Genomic DNA, 6,834 nt, shown 5'->3' with positions numbered 1-6,834 from the left:
TTTTCGAAGTCAAAAAAAGAAAAAATATTCAAAACCATTAAATTTTGGGATGAATATTGATTTTGTGGTGACATTATCTCTGAGAATTATCATTGTTCACTCCAAACAGTCTGAGGAGAATAGTGTGTGCCAGGAATCCACAGTTGAATGTATCTCCTTTTTTTTAAGGAAAGTTTTTATGGGGGTGTGATAAAGAGCATGAAGTAAATATTTGCTTCGCTTGTAGAGATGAAAATCAGAGACAATGTTAAAGGGGAAGAAATACTTTAAAAATACAAAAAGAAAAATGAGATCAAACTGTTTCCACATATTCTTAATGTGTTGTTTCCTCAACAAATTCATCATGTAATAAACTGAGAGGTCAACAAAAGAACTGTTGCAAATTCTAAGAAATCCACAAATTAAGCAAATCCTTGCATTTCACTGATGTGGGAAATTTATAGTGTGACATTTTAAAACCAAAGAACTCTTCAAAATCTTCCCATTGATCTCACAATAAAATCCATACTCCTTGTTCTGGCCTCTACCTGTGTCCTCACCCTCATTCAGAACTTTTAAGTCACATTTAGCTTCCTTTGGTTTCCAGAATACGCCGGGCCCTTTTGCTTCTCAAGGCCTTTGCCTCCACTCTCTCCCCTGCATCAGCGCTTCATCACACAGTTGGTATCTGTTATATGTTGAAGTGAGTGCCCCTCAAAATTCACGTTGCAGTGCTAACCCCCAGGACCTCAGAGTATCTTTGCAGACGCAATGAATTAAGATGAGATCATACCGGAGTATTATTGTTGTTTAGTCGCTAAGTCATGTCCGACTCTTCATGACCCCATGGACTGTAGCCTGCCAGGCTCCTCTGTCCATGGGATTTCCCAGGCAAGAATACTGGAGTGGATTGCCATTTCCTTCTGCAGGGGACTTTTCCAACCCGGGGATCAAACTCACATCTCCTGCACTGGCAGGTGGATTCTTTTATCACTGAGCCACCAGGGAAGCCCATATTGGAGTATGGGGGCCCCTAATCCAGTAAGTTGGTGTTGGACAGGGAGGCCTGGCATGCTGCAGTCCATGGGGTCACAAAGAGTCGGACACGACTGAGCGAGTAAACTGAACTGAACTGAATCCGGTAAGACTACTGTTCCTATAAAAACCAGGAAATTTAGATACAGGTGCACATCCAGAGAGAACACCTGAAGATTCAGGCAGAGATGGAGTGATGCTTCCACAAGCAAAAGAATGCCTAGGATTGCTGGCGAACCACCAGAAGCTAGGAGGGAGCAAGGAACACATCCTTCCCTCTCAACCCTTAGAAGGAACCAATCCCACGGACACCTCGGTCCTGGACATATAGCTTCCAGAACTGTGAGACAGTACACTCCTGTTATTTCAGCCACCTGGTTTGTGGTACCCCAGGAAATGAATGGGCCCCCTAGTATTTTCTGTCAAAGGTCTTACTTGTTTCTCTCAGCACACGGATACAAATCGGTAACTATCTGATTGGTCTGGCTATGTTGACATCATCCCCATTAGAACGTAAGCTCTGGGAGAGCAGGGCTTCCTTTTATTCTTTCCCAGAACACAGCTAGGAAACGTCTTGGAGGTGCATGCAAGGTGAAGGAGGCAACATCAAGAGCTGTATGTATGAAATGTCATGCAGCTTTTGGATGTAGTGGAGATGAAACTTTTTGAGGAAGTAAGACTATTTATACTCTTTGTCCTTTGTTTCATGACACTCTTGGTCAAGGGACTAAGATACCACATGTCTCACAGGGCCAAAAAAAAAAAAAAACATAAAAAAGAGGCAATATTGTAACAAATTCAATAAGGACTTTAAAAATGATCCGCATAAAAAAAATCTTAAAAAAATTTTTTTAATATTAAAAAAAGAAAGAGAAACAGAGATATCAGATCCCAAGGAACCAGAAAGATTCTGATTGGCAAACTTTCTGATTGGCAAATTTCCAAACATTTTCAAATAGAATAAGGTATATTATTCAAAGTGTTCAGAAGCTGGGGGGAGAAAGAGAACAGACTGAATATCATCAAGGCTCACATGCTGGCGAGAGAGGAGCGTACAAAGTGGTGGAAGCTGTAACAGATGATTCTTCAAAAACTCAGATTCAGTGAATTTTGTGGTTTGCTGAATTTATGTTACAAACTGGAAATTTATTTCTTGTTTGAAATAATTGCTTTTTATTATTTTTTTTCTGGTTCCTTGGGATCTGATATCTCTTTCTCTTTTTTTAATATTAAAAAAAATTTTTAAGATTTTTTTTTAATGTGGGCCATTTTTAAAGTCCTTATTGAATTTGTTACAATATTGCCTCTTTTTTATGTTTTGTTTTTTTTGGCCCTGTGAAGCATGTGGTATTTTAGTCCCTTGACCAGGGATTGAACCCACGCTCCCTGCATTGGGAGGCAAAGTTTTAACCACTGGACCACCAGGGAAGTCTCTGAAATAGTTTTTTTTTTTTTTTGAAATAGTTTTAATTCTTGAAACTATTACAGAAATTGTTTCTAATCCCTTCTGACTTTAAAAGCACTACTTTGCAGTTTATCACCTTAGAGACATAATGAATATTTCAAAGCCATTTGGGATAAGACAGAGAAATGATAGAAAAAAAATTATGAAGTTTTTGAAGCTGAAAGCTTTGCTTTTGGACAACAGAAACTCATCTCTATCTCTCTCCCTGTACCAGCCCACTCCCCCACCACACACACACACATCCTGGCACATTTAAAGAGTATTTCTTCCCTTATTTCACCAGAGGAACAGGACAAAATTAATATTTATTACTAAGGATTGGGCAATATATTACTCAATTGAAATTCATGATTTTCAGAGAATAATTGCAACAAATTTCAGAGTTTCTAGTAAAATGGAAAAAAACCCACTACGTGAGGAAATACAGTAGTCAAGAACTTTTCCAATTTAATGCCTATGATCCTTGAACTTAGATGGCTTTTTCAACATCTTTGCAGTTCTACTGTTTCAACTAAAATCTACCATGGCTGTATTGTTTATTCAACATGGAATTCACAATGATATTCTTTGCAGTGCAGAACTATAATCTATGGCTTTGTATTGGGCAACTGCTCTGGCAAGTGCAGAACACTCATTTTCCATGAGTTTATAACCTCTGCTGAATTCTGTCAGCATGCAAAAGAGTCTTGGGGGCCAGGACAAAAGTGGTACTAGGGATACTGTGGGAAAAATTAGGGGATCAACTGACAGAGTTATGGGGGGGTGCTGATTTAATCACAGCTCTAAGTACTTAGCCCTCTAGTTAGCATGCCATCATAGCCTATAGTTGTAACTTTAACGTCCAGTTCTAAAGACTGTGATAATAGCTGGAGGTGATGTCCGGGCCATTACTAGGATGATACAATGGAAATTAACATTCCAATTTACTAGACTGTAACAAAACTTATTGGATGGCAGAGATTTTAATTTGTTATGTTCACAAGAAGAGTTCTTGGGCACTCAATAAATGTTCGTTACTTAAATGATTATTTTACCAAATTAGTCTCATTTATTAGAACAAATAAATTAACCTATTTGAGAAAGGTTAACCTTGACTGTATCTTTAAGTTTCATTCATGGAAAGATCGATTGCTGTATGGACAAGTCATCATTGTCCTTTCTCGACTCCCTTGAAATGAGTACTGATGCATCCAGACAGATGATCTTCAGTTCAGTTCAGTTCAGTCGCTCAGTCGTGTCCAACTCTTTGCGACCCCATGGATCGCAGCACGCCAGGCCTCCCTGTCCATCACCAACTCCCGGAGTTCACTGAGACTCACGTCCATCGAGTCAGTGATGCCATCCAGCCATCTCATCCTCTGGCGTCCCCTTCTCCCCCTGCCCCCAATCCCTCCCAGCATCAGAGTCTTTTCCAATGAGTCAACTCTTCGCATGAGGTGGCCAAAGTACTGGAGTTTCAGCTTTAGCATCATTCCTTCCAAAGAAATCCCAGGGCTGATCTTCAGAATGGACTGGTTGGATCTCCTTGCAGTCCAAGGGACTCTCAAGAGTCTTTCCAACACCACAGTTCAAAGCATCAATTCTTCGGCGCTCAGCTTTCTTCACAGTCCAACTCTCACACCCATACATGACCACGGGAAAAACCATAGCCTTGACTAGACGGACCTTTGTTGGCAAAGTAATGTCTCTGCTCTTCAATATGCTATGTAGGTTGGTCATAACTTTTCTTCCAAGGAGTAAGCATCTTTTAATTTCATGGGCCTGGAAATTAGAAATGCTACCCATGTCCCAGGAAGTTCCATGAACTCAGGAAAGATGGGAGTTGGTGATGCTTCCCCGTTTCCTGCTGGTTAATGAAGTAACAAATACAAGTTGGTTGGGGAGAGTGTTATGAGTTTAGCTGGGACATAAATAATTTGTTGTACCCAAGGAACATCTAGAAGGTAAAGGTACCCAGAGCTCAGAAGGTATGGATTTTGGAGTTATCACCAAATAGTGATATCTAAAGCTTTGGGTGTAGGTGAGAGCACTCCAAGAAAAAGCATGTAGAATGAGAGAACAGAAGGGGCGAGGCTAGACTGTCTCAGCACACCATAATTTAGGGGGCTGGCAGCAGAGGAGGAACCAGCAAAGCAATATAACAGGACAGAAGGATGTCACATAGGCATCAGGCCGTATTATGGCGATTATTAAATGATGCAGAGATGCTGAACAAAAATGTTCTTTACAAAAATTACTGAAAGGACATACATGAAAATATCTTCAGGTCTATTCCTTATTGGTAAAATTGCAGGTGTCATAGTCTTCCTTCAACTTTTCTGTATTCTACACAACAAATATCAATTACATTTCTATTAAAAATACTCTGATAAAGTCTACAATATTTTCTGAGAACCAAGGGCAAACGACTATTAGTTCCTAAGTAGCTGAGAGCCTCTGTGCTGGGCACTACACAGAGGATAAAATGCCGAACAAGAGGATGGCTCTGTTGTTTTACAAAAAGGAATGGAAGCTGGTTTGACAAGGGAGTGGTGTGGGGCACAGTAGCAGGAGATGAGGCTGGAAAAGAGGTCTAATGTCAGATTATAACGGGCTTTTTATGTCTTGAAAATAATATGGACTTTATTCTGAGGGCCGTGGAGAAATTTTTGAGGGGCGGGGTTAGGACTGGAATTGTGCTTCACCTGAAATTGATTTTCTGCTTAACCTGGATGTTAACCCAGATGAGTTCGAGTTCGAGCCAGAAGCCTAGTCCCCAGGCCACTGCCATAACTCAGTGAAGCTATGCAGAGGGGTGGAGAGGGGGTGGGGTCAGAGATATTTGGGATCAGTATCAACAGGTCCATATGATGGGTGGTGTGTTGGGAGGAAGGAAAACATTAAGGACCACGGGGTTTCTTACTTGGGGTCCACAGGGTGGGTAAAGACTGACAAAAATTCTGCAGAATTTGTATATAGTTACTCTAATCATCTATCACAGTCATTGCTTTATGAAATAAGAAAGTGAGTGACTGTAGCAAATAGTATTCTATCAGAGGGGATAAAAAGTAACAGAATATGGCAGATCTATTTCTGGGACCACAGCCACAAAGCAGAATCCTAAACCCGCCCCTCTCCTCACCACATGTGCATACGTAGATACTTTTACCCGTCTGTAAAGCTCAATACTTCTGTGAAAGAGGACTGCTGGAGCTATGTTTTTAGGTTAAGTGTTTACACATATGTAGCTATGGCCTCCTAGGAACGGACTTTCTGTGTGAGGGGAGAGAGATTTGGGAGAAGGCCAATGAAAAGGCATGTGGGGGAAGGAACAGGTATAACGAGGTCAGAATCTCTATTTTACAGCAAGGGACCCCAAAGTGACAGGTCCCAAGTGAACTGTGTTAGTCGGAGCTAACACCCTTTGAAGGGAACTGGTGCAGCACTCTTGCATTCTCTAAATCATCCCCATTTCAGGGCATTGAGGACTGAGGCCTTAGGTTAAGCAACTTGACTGGGGAATGCCAGGTAGTAAGTTAAAGAGGCCAAATCGGAACCTGGCTGGAAGTACTCCAGTATTAACTTGTCTCCTAGTCCAGCCACAGTGAGACATCTTTCAGGAAAATCCGCTCTTACCCTTGCCCATCTTAGCTGCAGGCAGGGTACTTCTAGGGGAGGGCGTTCCTTATCGCCCCCAGACAGGGTCCCAGACGACAGCAGCCCCTCAAATGGTTACACCCTCAGCTACTGATAAGGGTTTAAATAAGGTTAAGGACGCGTCGCTTGGCCCAGGTAGTGCACTAGTATCTAAGTAATGCTGTCTTGTCAGTTCATTGCTCTTTGTGTTCCTTGGAAGTGGGCAGTGTTACAAAGTGAAGTTTTACTCACTCGGAAAACAGGCTGTAAACACCTGCCCCACCGACGGGATGGCAAGAGCGTTGCTTCCACGAGCCGCCAGCCTCCTCCCTCCTTTCCGACCTTCGGGTCGCCCTTTAGGATGGGGAGTCGGTAGGGTACCTGCTTTCCCCGCCTGCCGCCAACCAGCTGACGCCTGGAGCCCAAGCTGGCGCCCCCGGAGCCCCCCGCCCCGGACCCCCCGGCTCCGACGTGGTTTGAACGCCCGGGTGCGCGGGCAGCACACTCACGAGCAGCCGCTTGTTGCTCCCGCGGCCGCGACGTGGGGAAGTGAAAAATGAAATTGACTTTTCTGAGAAATGATGAAAGCGGCGCTGCCCGCCAATGAACGGCGGCGGCGGCGAACTTCCGCACCTCCTGGCCGGGCGGCTCGCGGCCTCCCCCCGCCCTGCACCTCCCGGTTGCACAAGCTTGTAAACAAACACTGGGGAGGAAGGGCGGAGGGAGGAGGGCGGAGCGGG

Source organism: Bison bison, unplaced genomic scaffold (assembly GCF_000754665.1).
Source record: "Bison bison bison isolate TAMUID 2011002044 unplaced genomic scaffold, Bison_UMD1.0 scf7180017864050, whole genome shotgun sequence".
NCBI lineage: Eukaryota > Metazoa > Chordata > Mammalia > Artiodactyla > Bovidae > Bison > Bison bison.
Note: the sequence above shows the minus strand (reverse complement) of the source record.